Source organism: Gossypium arboreum, chromosome 13 (assembly GCF_025698485.1).
Source record: "Gossypium arboreum isolate Shixiya-1 chromosome 13, ASM2569848v2, whole genome shotgun sequence".
In the NCBI taxonomy this organism is placed as follows: Eukaryota; Viridiplantae; Streptophyta; class Magnoliopsida; order Malvales; family Malvaceae; genus Gossypium; species Gossypium arboreum.
In genome coordinates this window covers 90,241,932-90,255,741 of record NC_069082.1, presented here as the reverse complement: position 1 = coordinate 90,255,741, position 13,810 = coordinate 90,241,932, and the positions used below count along the sequence as shown (strand labels likewise).

Sequence of the window (13,810 nt, the reverse complement as noted above, 5' to 3'; positions counted from 1 at the left end):
TCATGGGACTGCAATGATCCCATCAATTCAACAAATGTGAATGTTTCAAATTCTTTGGATTCTTCTATGGCAGCCACTACATAATCAAACTTAGGAGTGAGACTCCTTAAAATTTTTACAACAATCGTTTGATCATTAATATTCTCCCCATAAGACCGCATTTTGTTGACAATTTTACCAACTCTGGATAAAAAATCCTACACCGACTCTCTACCTGTCATCTACAAGGTTTTAGAATCTTGACGAAGTGACTAAATTTTTATCATGATTACCTTAGAGGAGCATTGAAATGTTGTTTGCAAGATCCCCCAAACTTCTGTTGTTGTATTTGTTGTAGCAATTTTCAGAAAAACAGTCTCATGAACGGCTTGCTGGATAAAGAATAATGTCTTTGAGTCCTTTTTCTTATTTACTCTTAATCTCACCTTTTCATCTGGATCGGTATAGCCATTCTCAACTAAGTCTCAAAGATCTTAAGACTTGAACAAGGTCTACATCTTGATGCTCCAAAACTCATAGTTTTCTCTATTGAAGACTGGAATCAATAGTTGAGACACATTCACGACACTGTTGTTAGTCGCCATTAGTTGTACGCCCAGATACAAACGAATCTGGCTCGAATACCAAAAATGTAGGAAAAAATAGTTACAGAAGACTATTGTCAAACAACTTGTATGTAAGGAAAATACTAAACTGGAAAATTTAAGAAAAAAGAAAAGCTGAACTTAGAATGATTGAAGTTGTTGTATTATTCACACCTCAAATGAAATAAACATAGGCCTATAAATAGCCTTTACACCATAACAAACTAATGTAAAAATGTGTAACACTATTACATGATCATAACCAAAAATTAGAGAAATAAGGAAATAACAAACTAAGTACAGCACAACCAAATCTAAATTTAGAAAAATGAATTTTAATCATTCTCCAACAAAATGCATCAGATTGAGACACTGTTTGGAATTCCCTTGCCCTCAAGTCCACCGTCACTAGTTGGAGACAACAATGTGTATGGCATATTGACCGGACTAATACGGTTCTTCAACTGCTCGTCGTTGTTCATCTCTACAATCCGTTCCTCTATCTTGAAAAGTCATTTCCTAAATTAATCAAAAGCTGCAAGTAGGGTTTCGTCTGACGTCCATTTAGGGCTGGCTCTCTGCCCTAGATAAACCTCATCTGATGAATGCCTTAATAGGATTCCTATCAAGGATATTCCTAAGAGTGTCTGTAGTTGAGTAGTTATTGTTTTCAAGAAAACCTTGTTCGGGTTGGACTCTAGTTCTGTGTATTTTGGTGTTTCCTTCTCAGGCATGAACTAATGACTTATAGTCCGGCGGTTTAAGAGGTAGCCTGCATAAGGATATTGGCAAAGTTAACTGCTGCATGGAAAGCCGAAGCCATCTATATGATAATGGTGCAAGGATCGATCAACTCTTCTCGAGTCTGCATTTTAGGCCACTATGGCTTGTCTTTCTTGTCGCCATGGCCCTCATCTCGGAGTTCTTTCCACCAGGCCTGAAGTTTAGGATCTTGTTAGACCATTTAGTCGGTCTTGTAGTAGGAGTAATAATCTCTAACCCATTTTTCAATTGCAAACCAAATCTCCAGTCCATCAACATCAAATGGATAATCTTTTATCAGCAAACGAAGACCATTTGGTGAACTCTCATCATCAATTACAGCTCATCTGAATAGTGAAGATGAAAACATGTTATTTTCATAATTCAAAAGCTTTATATACCTGTATCCATCACGTATTCGAACAAGGGTGTAAGGGCATGACTCTAAATACAAGGAAAAACTATTTATATCTGAGCTAAATGTACCTTTTCTTGAGATCTCTAGGAAGTGTCTGGTCAAGCAAATTCCAACTCTTGTAAATTACTGATGACATTTTTGTTGCATACTTTCCAGGGAAAACTATTAATTCCAGAACACCACCTCCGTTAATCAGAATCTGCCTAGCAAAGGCACTGATGTTCATCGTGTCCCGGAAGTGAGGATGGAGAAGCTTATAAATTGGATGAACCATACTAAGCGTCGGTTCGTTGCAATCATGGATGGCTCCATTGTAGCATAAGTGTTCAACCTGTAAACAGATTAAAAAAACCATAAACATAAACCATCCTCTTAGATCGAAGCTAATCGATACATTCATGTTAATTTACATATTCATACTAATGGCTTATGAGTTGATGAACAATAGAGTCATTTACAGCAACATAAGCTTTAGCCAACTGCCATATTGAACCTTCAACTCCATGTTCTGTAGGTGTGTAAACCTTGCTAACAACACCTAGTTGATCCCCATCCAGATGTGGCAAACTCAATTCAATCACCAATGGCTTCAAAATGCCATCATTGCGTAAAAGCAAGATGGTTCGAGACGTATAAGTCTTGGTTGTTATAGTGTTTATCCTCCGCAGGTATGGCATAAGTGAATCATGATGATCCAATATGAATAACCTGTTGGTTCTCAATGCCTGTTCAACCAAATCCTTTTCAAGTTAAACTGATTTGAAAAGGATAAACCAAATAACATTAATTCTGGGGTATTCGAATTCTCACCTCTTCTACTGTTAGTCCCTCTAGGTTGTGCTCAATGTGTTCCTTGGTTATGGCACTATTTTGATTACCATATACTTTTGGATCTAGGTTGCTTGTAGAAGGAAATTCCTAAAACCAGAAAATATATATATTTAACATATGGTAAATTTTAAGAATTGAACGGATTTCCAGATAAAAAAATTACTTGAAGAAGACGGATTATAACAGGGTTAACTCCAGCCAGCATTTCTCTGGCGAATTCTTCATCAGTCCTCCATGCAGTCTTACTGTCTGCTCCAATTCATTAAAAAATATCGAAGTAAATGACTGGAATCAACAATAAAGATATTTAACTCTGAAATTAGCAATACATTTAATGCAAACCTTGAATGACTTGAGGCACAAAAAATTTCGACAATTGGGCTCCATCAGTTCGGAAAATTTCTTTAAGCATCTCCAAGGGGATGTTGTTGATGATATTGTCAAGAAAAGGTCCAGAAGGAAGCTTAACTCCACCATAGTAGAGTTCAAGAACATGCTCCAATAAGTTGAATTCGTTGTGTGTTTTCCAAGTTAGATCTTGAAGCTCTAGGACTAAGAGTTTTAAAGGATTAAGAGTTTAATTGAGTGCACTTTTTTCATAATAGCTCAATTGTTTTTTTTCTAATTTTTGTATTGAGGGCTTTTTAGATCTTTTAGCCTTCTAATAATTTGAATGTACCTTAAAATTAAAGCCAATAAAATTCTCTTTAAATTATGGAAAACTTTTTCCACAACGAATCAATAAGGCTTCTTTTGGATTAAAAAAAAAAGAGAGAGGTAGTTTTCATTTTTTAAATAATCTTTGGAAATTTTAACAATGTAAAAATTAAAAAATAATAAAATATTATTTTTATTATTTTCACCGAAGTTGTTTGAATTAGATCAGACCGGTTAGACTGTGAATTAACTAGGTACCAGTCTAGAGAAAGGCATTAGATCTATTGACTCTGGAATCATTATAGATCGATTGAGCCAAGATAGAACTAGTTGAACCATATTTTTAATTTTTTTTTTATTTTGGGTAAACTATATCCAAGTTCCATCAACTATTAGTAAATTTATGTTTTGATTACTCAACTTTAAAAAATTACAAAATGGTCATTGAACTATTTGAAAGTTATCATTTAAGTCATTGAATTATTCAAAAGTTTTTATTCAAGTCATTAGGTGGTTAAGTCTTTTTAAAGTCTGGCTAGCGAGCTCCATACGACAATTTGACGATTGATACGATGAATTAGTACCCATTCATGAGTAGAAGGACATACTTTAGATCCAAGTCAATTTGTCGATTAGTGCCGAAGATTGAAGAAGAAAGCTTTTTGAATTTTAGTTCGCAAATTCATGACGTTCAAAGTTATTCCATGAAAGAAAATTGATTTGGAGAAGAGAATGAAAAAGAAAGCTTTCAAATGATGCAAGTGTTGTGAATAAAGAAGTCCATACAATAATGATTTAACAGTTTGGTAACTTAAATGAAAACTTTCAAATAGGCTAATAACATAACATTTTAAAGTTGAGTGATCAAAATGTAAACTTACTAATAGTTTAATGACCTTGGGTGTAATTTACCTTTTATTTTTTTATGAATTTTTTAATAATTTTTAATCAAACCAATTGGACAGACAACCGGTGACCTGATTAGACCATTAGTCTAGTTCTGAAAACCTTAGTTTTCATTGAAATGTTTTGTAAAAGTGAAAATAATTAAAACAATGATATTTAACTTTAAATAAATCAATTATGGTTCAAACCCATAGAAAAGCAAAATTATTTTTTAAAATATTATATCTAATACCCTAATTCGAATCCATATAAATTTAAAATTATTTTATTTTTTGTAATTAACAAACATTCTTTCATTGGGGTTGGGGGATTTTGTGCTTAACTTGTTGTATATTTCAAGGCTTTGTGCCCTTTGATGTAACAGGCTTTTTTTTAACAAAAAGTAAAGTTGCTTAATTCCTTATTTAACATTAGGTTTCAAATTTAAACTTGGATAATATGTTTCTTCATCCCTTAGAAAATAATAATCATAATAATAAATAATTCATAATTATTGAATTATGAAGCTATCAAGAGAAAATTATCCGTAAAATGTTTAGAAGTTCAATTATAACTCATTGGCCTCCTTGAGTTCATGGCAATGCCAATTTGGAAGACATAAACAATATTCTACACCATGTATTAAAGTCCTTCAAGAGGACAATGCAAATTACAATAATATCGAAGTTCTTACAATATTATACAAACATTGAATATCTATAAAACTTTATTTGTTGCACTAACAACAAACTTTCATTTATTTACAATTGGTATAATTAAAAAAAATGAAGAACTTAATGGCCTTTGTTAAAGAATTTAAAGATAAATGCATGAGATTGAGACATTGTTTGGAATTCCCTTACCCGTAAGTTCACGTTCGTTAGTTGGATACAACAATGTGTATGGCATATTGACCGGACCAAGACGGTTCTTCAACTGCTCGTCGTTGTTCATCTTTACAATCCATTCCTTTATCCCAGTAAGCCACTTCCCGAATTCATTGAAAGCTACAAGTGGGGTTTCATCTGATGTCCATTCAGGGTTGGCTCTCTACCCTAAATAAACTTCATCTGATGAATGCCTTGATAGGATTTCTATCAAGGATATTCCCAGGAGTGTCTGCATTTGAGCAGTTATTGTTTTCAAGAAAACCTTGTCCTGGTTGGACTCTAGTTCTGTGTATTCTGGTGTGGCATGAATCGATGACTTATTGTCGGGCGGTTCGGGAGGTAGCCTGCATAAGGATATTGGCCAAAGTTAACTGCTGCATGGAGAGCCAAAGCCACCCATATGATAATGGTGCAAGAATCAATTAACTCTTCTCGAGCCTGCATTTTAGGCCACCACGGCTCGTCTTTCTTGTCGCCATGGCCCCCCTCTCAGAGTTCTTTCCACTAGGCTTGAAGTTTAGAGTCTTATTGGGCCATTTCATCGGTCTTGTAGTAGAAGGAGCAACAATCTCTGACCCATTTTTCAATTGCAAACCAAATTTTTAGTCCATCAATAGCATATAGATAATCTTTTATCAGCAAACGAAGACCATTTGATGAACTCTTATCATCGACTGCAACTCCTCTGAATAGAGAAGATGAAAACATGTTATTTCCATAATCGAAAAGCTTTATATACCCATGTCCATCATGTATTCGAACATGAGTGCAAGGGTATGACTCTAAATACAGGGGAAAACTATTTGTATTAAAGCTAAATGTACCTTTTCTTGAGATCTCTAGGAAGTTCCTGGTCAAGAAAATTCCAACTATTGTAAATTACCGATAACATTTCTATTGCATACTTTCCAAGGAAAACTATTAATTCCAAGACACCATCTCCTTTAATCAAAATCTGCCTAGCAAAGGCATTGATGTTCATCGTGTCTCGGAAGTGAGGATTGAGAAGCTTATAAATTGGATGAACTACACTAAGCTGTCGGTTCGTTACAATCACGAATGGCTCCATTGTTGTATGAGTGTTCAACCTGTAAATAGATTAAAAAAACCATAAACATAAACCATCCTCTTAGATTGAAGCTAATCAATGCGTACATGCTATTTTATATATTCATACCAATGGCTTATGAGTTGATGAACACCAGAGTCATTTACAGCAACATAAGCTTTAGCCAATTGCCGTATTGAACCTTCAACTCCATGTGCTGCAGGTGTGTAAACCTTGCTAACAGAACCTAATTGATCCCTATTCAGATGTGGCAAACTCAATTCAATCACCAATAGCTTCAAAATGCCATCATTGCGTAAAAGCAAGATGGTTTGAGACGCTTAAGTCTTGGTTGTCGTAGTGTTTATCCTCCGCAGGTACGGAATAAGTGAATCATGATGATCTAATATGAATAACCTATTGGTTTTCACCTAATCTTCATCTATACCAATTATCACATATATCATGCCTCTGACCTTTTGTTTACCTTTATTAGCACCCCGCGAACTCTAACCTGAGGGCGAAGCATCCTGAGCCATAAAATCTTTTAGCTCGTCATTTTTAACAACCTTATTTATAGCATCCTTTAAAGAGAAACAATCCTCAGTCTTGTGTCCCCTGTCATTGTGGAAACTACATATATCTTTTGAGTTGGATCTTGACTGGCTACGTTGCATAGGTGTTGGGCTTGGTAAAATGCCCAAACTTCTAACCTGATTAAGAATGTAGGTACACGAAGCATTTAAAGGATTGTAAGCTTCAAATTTTCCATAAGGAACATACAAGTATGTTCACCTTGAGGTCTCTGACCACCTTTAGCAATTCATTTTGCAAGTAATTCCTCTATTGTCCCCCACTTTGGACTCCTAAACTCTGAGAAGAAGGAATTTTTTGGCTACACGCACCCTAAAAATCCCTAAATTGCCTATTATCCCTTTAAAAAGTGTTGTGAGCCACTCTTTTAATTTCTTCTTCCTCAACAAACTTGTAGGCCCTTTCATATAAGTTTGCCAAACTCTGTAGTTTGTTACCAGTAAATGAGTACTGAATGTGCTCATTTTGAACTCTCATAATGAAGGCATCAAGTGCCTGTTGGTCCTCCAAGTTTTTTGTATTCAACATGCCTGCATGGAACCGTTTGACATACTCTTGCAAAGATTATCCATCTTTCTATTTTTCTGACATCAAACTCATAGGAGTGCTCATTATCATCCTATTGGCATGAAACTTACCCAAAAACATCTGACTCAATTGTGAGAAGCTTTGAATGGAGCCTTGTGGCAAAGAAAAATACCAATCTTTGGCGTTTCCCTAAAAGTCGTCAAGAAAACTTTACATTTCACTGTATTAAAATACCAATCTTTGGTTTCCCTCAAAGTCATCAAGAAAACTTTACATTTCACTGCATCAAAAGCTCTTAACACATTCATGTAATCATTATACTGCATGAGATTTTCCTGAAGATCCCTTCTACCTTTAAATATCTCTTTCGACACTTTAAAATCGAATGGTAGGATCATAGCTGCCACTTTTGGAGGCAAAGGGTTGTTTGAACAAAATAACTGGTCTATGTCTTGTACATCAGGGTGCAATTTTCACACATTTCTACGCAAAGCATCCATCTCATTCTACCATGGCTTTGCATGTGCTCCTACAACCTCCTCCTAGAGAGGCGTGAAATGGTCCTGAATACCAGAGGGGTCGAACTGCACCTTTCTTCTTAGTTCTTCATTTTGTCTGAGCAACTCCTAGTGAAATAATTATTACTATTCAAACCTGGAACTTTTTTGAGTCATTTTTTATTTTATTAACCTTAGGTACTCTTGTAAACCAAACAACTATTGTGGCGACGCTCCTTGATCAGAAGGGAAAGATGGCCCTGGACTAGAATGGGAATTAATATTAAAAGAATTAGAATCACCTCCTTGGCCTAAGTTGCCTAAATTTTCTGGCCGATCAGCAAAACAACCAGCGAAGAGATCTATTTCTTAGGGTTTGGCTGCCGGTGCCAGAACCTCCCGCTTGGTCCGATGGGAAACCGTTAGGGAAATTCTCACTAGGGTGAGTCATCTTGGTTTTCTGATTTTCTGAAGGTCGGAACTCTGTCTACACTAACCACACCAAATTGTTGAGTGTTTTTATGTGTCTTTCTCTCAAAAGGGTTAAATTCTCTATATTTATTATATGGTTACTGTTCATGGATGTGACATTGTAGGTAGGTCCCCATATATACCCTATTTCTAAGGTTAACACGTGTTTTCTATGTGTGGGTTTGCATGCATGATGTTGGGAACCCATATCATGCGAGCTCATGAAAGGATGCGAATACCTCACGTGCGAACCTAAGAGACAATCCATGCAGGTTACGGGTTGATACCCTATCAGGTAACGGGGTAGCGGGTCAGTAATGACGAGTACCATAACAAGACTCTAATTTTAAAAATAAAATTCAAGTTAAAATCTTAAAATTAAAACCCAAAACTGTGTGATAAAATGGTAGAATCTCTTATTTAAAAACCCAATAAAAGATAATATAATATATATGTTGGACAAAATACGTTAGCGAACAAAATAAATAGATCTAAATAACCATATAAAAAATAAAATATAAATAGAATGAATGATTTATATTTAATTTGTTAAATACGAAAACAAAATAAAACCGTAACATAAGTTGAAATAAAAAAGGAAGGAAAAAGATTTTATGATATGTTGAGGCCTATGAAAACACAGTTTCTTTAAGATAGATTCGGCCGCTCTTACGATACTTGGAGGAATGTTGGACGAATGTCTCCTAAGATACAACAACAACAACAAATGATTAAAGTAGTAGCACCTCTACAACGATCAATGAACGAATATTGCCTTTTTCTATCACTAGAACATTTGAAAAATTCGGAGAAGAAAAAAAGAGTTTTGATAGCAACAGAAAGCCGGTGTGAGAGAGTGGAAAATTGAGCAAAGAATTTTGAAGAAGTCTTAACCTTTTATAGGCATTCAAAATGGAGGAGTTTATGGAAATAAATCTGCATTAAATGGGCAATTGAATCAAATAATTCAGGATATATATCCTTTTATATCAAATTGTATATATTTGCTGAGGAAAAATTAAATTTTGTGTTGGGCTAAAATATCCATAGGCTCAGTCTAGGCTTAATTGGTCCGAGCATTTTGTGTAACACCCCGTACCCGAGTCCGCTGCCGGAGTCGGACACGAGGGGTTAACGGCTTAAACCATTCACTTTCGCAGTCCATTTTAAAAAAAATTTTCCAGGCAGTTGGCTAACTGCGTCACTGTCACTTTAAAAATCATATCTTGAGTTCCAAGACTCGAAAACCAGTTTCGTAATTTTTCCCTGAAACTAGACTCATATATGCATCTACAAATTTTTTTCTAGAATTATTGGTCAGGCCAATTAGTACAGTTTATTAGTTAAAGTCTCCCCTGTTACAGGGTGCGACTACACTGACCTTCATACATTACGACCTGGATATCTCCCTGTACAGGGCTTCAATACTGATTTCGTTTGTTTCTATAGAAACTAGACTCAAAGAGGAATCTATACATATATGGCATGACTCCGAATTATCTCTGGTTAATTTACAATGAATTTCCAAAGTCGGAACAGGGAATCCAGAAACCGTTCTGGCCCTGTCTCATGAAAACTTAAATATCTCTTAACATACTGTTCATATGATCATTTCGTTACTTTCCTATGAAAATAGATTCACCAAGGTTAGACTACATAATTTATTCACTATTTAATTCCCTTTCTACTATTTTTAGTGATTTTTCACATTCACGTCACTGCTGCTACCAACATCTATTTTTAAGGTAAACTTTACCTATTTCATGATCCTCCATGGATCAGCTAGAGTTTGTCATACATATACCAAAAGTGATCATGAATGACCATTCCCATGGCTAACCGTTACCAACATTTCCATACCTCTTGACAAACAACATACAAACGATTATAAAGCTATGATCAAAGTATATCTAAGCCATTTTCGCATGGCTGTCAAAATTTACACAAAACCGAAGGGTACATGACCTACAACAAAAGGGTAGTCCTATACATTAACCAAGATATCCTCTCACTACTAGTCTATTCTATACATGCCATAAGATATTCCAAAACATAGCAGTATCAAACAGTGGATAGTGATAGTGTGACTAGTTGCTGACGATCCCCGAGCCTGTAGCTTCCAAATGAGATCTATAAAACAGAGGAAACAAAGTACACGGAGTAAGCATTACAATGCTTAGTAAGTTTCAAGCAGTGTCAACAGATAACAATCAAGTTATAACATAGTTGTTCGTATTTTATTTCACCCTTCCTTCGGTATACCACCCTTTATCCGAATATGCACATCTCATCATAATCATAGGAATTGTCTCATAGATTGCTCTCGTATACATCACATAACTACCTTATGGTTTAGTTTAAATCAAGCTCACATATAACCTTGGAGTACATACCTGTTTAACCTTTCGCATTGCGTATATTTATAAGCAATTCTTATTACGAAGTCTTACCCGGACATAATCTCCACACGTAGTCATCGGGTCTTACCCGGTCATAATCTCCACACGTAGTCATCGGGTCTTACCTGGTCATAATCTCCACACGTAGTCATCGGGTCTCACCCGGAACATATTCCAAGTTTCATGTACATTTAATCACATGTTACAACATTCACATTAGCCATTCGGCTTTACCACATATGCATATCACACATATATTTTACATTAGCCATTAGGCCTTATCACATATATATACACTTTCACATTCACCACATCGACCATTAGGCCTTATCACATATACATGCACTTTCACATTCACCACATCGGCCATTAGGCCTTATCACATATACATACACTTTCACATTCACCACATCGGCCATTAGGCCTTATCACATATATACACTTTCACATTCATCACATTGGCCATTCGGCCTTATCACACATATATGTATATCATACATATTTCATATTTTTCTTGTACATCAATTTCAGCAATAGCTTATAAGCAACTCAAATAGTTTCATCGAAGTTTACAACAAAATCACATATTCACTACAAGCAGTTTTCCTGACCAACAGTCACTAAGTTGTTTATAACTGGAGCTAAAAAACTCAAAATCAATTGCCATTAATTTTTCCCGAATGTAGACTCATGTATCTTTCACCCATAAAATTTTCAGAATTTTAGGTTTGGCCAATCAATACCAGATTTTTCTTAAAGTTTCCCCTGTTTCACTGTTTGACTAATCTGACCACTCTTCGCTACGAATCAAATTTCTCATTGTACAGAATTAATAATATGTTCTATTTGATTCCATTTGAAACTAGACTCATTAAGGAGTCTAAGCATATAAATCTTATCTTATAACCATTTTTGTACAATTTATAATGATTTTCCAAAAAACAGAACAGGGGATTCCGGAGTCATTCCGACACTGTCCCGCACACTTTAAATATCTCTTTATAGGAAATTTCTTTGCTTCCACGGTCTCTTTTATAAGAAACTAGACCAACTAAGCTTCGATTAAATATCTTGTTCAGCCTATAATTCCACACCAACAATTTATAGTGATTTTCTAAAATCACGTTACTGCTGCTGTCCAAAGCAAATTATTACAATTTGCTCTTAAATTTCCAAGTCCAAACACCTATGAACTTGCCATTTGAGTTTAAGACATATCATGGCCACATCATATCTTATCAAATCAACTCATTATGTCCTATTATGATTGAATTTACTCAACGATTAATCGCTTAAAACTTACCTCGAAGTGGTCGACGATTAGATGTCCACGGCTATTCGTTTACTTTCTCTTTTCCCCTATCCGACTTTGATCCTCTTTGCTCTTAAGCTTAAGTAAAACAATAGATTGCTTAAGTACTTAACTAATATTATTCACTTAACAATCACATTTGGCAATCACCATTCAAATTCAACTCAATCACAACATGGCGAATACACACTTCTCCTACTTCCATTCTAAATAAAAGTTTATCGAGCTTCCATCTTCATTTAACTATGTACCATTTAGAACTATCAATACTTTATACCCTTTAACAAATTATAATCAATTGCCAAATGCATCTTTGACAATTTAAACCACACAACTCAATTTCTTACAATTTAAGCTTAGAAATTTCTATTCATGAAAATTTTAGCAACATGGAGTCCATTAAACACTCCAAAATTTCATTTGAACAACAATTGTTCAACCTTCTAGCAAAATTTCAATCTGGACAGCAAGCATTATTTTTTTATTTCAAGCATGCAGCAGACCAATTTCTCCACATTTTACAGCACATTCAAATCAGCATTTACATGCTGGAACAATTTGTTTTCAAGCTGAAATTTCCAGCAGTCATTTATGCATTTAATTGTCAAATGGTTACGTCACTACTAACAATTGAAACTTAGTAAGATTAACATAATATTTTAGCTATTAAACTCAATTTATCAACCCCTAATCGGCATGAAAATAGAACCATTAATTTGTTCAAATTTTGGACAGCATAACGAAGGCACAAAATTGGACGGTAGTAATTTTTACAACTAATCTAAGAGCTTTTCTTTTCTACAACCCACATTCATGCCTTCCAACCACAATCCATCATCCTTTTCTTTAAAACAAAGTTAAAGATAGAAGAGAGCTTGGAAAACTTACCAACTTAGGATACAACTCCTAAACAAGCTAAATCCTTAGTTTCCTTCAACATGCAAGCTGTCTCCATTTTTCTTTTGTTGCAGCCCTCTTCTTCTTCTTCGATGGATTACCGAGTTACTTGAAATTTCAGCTACCTAACTAGCTAAAATCATAGTTTTTCCTCCTTCTTGCCATCTTCTAAGCTAAAAATTAAAGCAACCCAACTTTCTTCTCCCTCCCCCAAGTCACGGCAATGGAGGAGCAAGGTGAGACAACTTTTTTTTTTTTTCATCAGCCCTCTCTTTTTATTTCTTTAATACTAACCTCTTATTTTATTCTTTCTAACATAACACACTAACACAACATGTTTCCACCCATAGCATGGCCGGCCACTATGCTTAATTTTGGGTAATTTGCCATGCAAACCCATCTTTTTCACAACATGCATTATTAGGCCACTTTACATTTGCCTAGCACATTTCTAAATTTTCTCACATAAGTCCTATTTGATAAAATTCACTTACAATTAACAAAATTCAAACATGAAATTTTCACACATGCATATGTACATATAATGAGCATCAACTATAATGGTTAATTATTTTTATGACTCGGTTTTGTGGTCCCGAAACCACTTTCCGACTGGGGTCACTTTAGGGGTGTCACATTTTGCATCGCCCATATCGTGTGGGTGCACACCACCATTTGGGCTTGGACCTACACCACCCTCGCATGAGGCAAAGTTCCAAACTTAGTCATTCAATCAACTTATAAGAGGGTTCCAATATATAAACACATTTCACACTTGGTATTTAACCAATGTGAGATCTAAGCCTTTACTTTTCCTTAACAAATATTTCCTAGTAGCTTTCTTTGAGTATCAAATTCTCATTCATCACTCAACCATTTTAAGCATATAATATACCGTTGTAAAGGTCTCATGGAGTAGAATATGAAACCATAATTTTATGATTCAACTCTCCATCTTTACCTATTGAGAATATGCCTCAAAGTTTCATAAAAAATACAATTATTTTTAACAATATATTATGAGAACCAACAAATGT

The 13,810-nt window shown here is 35.0% G+C and overlaps 1 long non-coding RNA gene and 2 pseudogenes across 1 annotated transcript; all 3 read right to left on the bottom strand.

Moving 5' to 3' along the window:
• Positions 1 to 943: 943 nt before the first annotated feature.
• On the bottom strand, positions 944 to 3,151 carry LOC108463505 (probable linoleate 9S-lipoxygenase 5; annotated as a pseudogene).
• Positions 3,152 to 4,953: 1,802 nt separating this feature from the next.
• LOC108462009 (probable linoleate 9S-lipoxygenase 5) lies at positions 4,954 to 7,241 on the bottom strand (annotated as a pseudogene).
• A 2,661-nt stretch (positions 7,242 to 9,902) lies between these two features.
• Positions 9,903 to 13,071, bottom strand: LOC128286941 (uncharacterized). Its single transcript, XR_008277630.1, has 2 exons — positions 12,765 to 13,071; positions 9,903 to 10,295 (listed from the first exon to the last, which is right to left on the bottom strand). It is a non-coding gene; the product is annotated as an uncharacterized LOC128286941 (long non-coding RNA).
• Between the last annotated feature and the right edge of the window lie 739 nt (positions 13,072 to 13,810).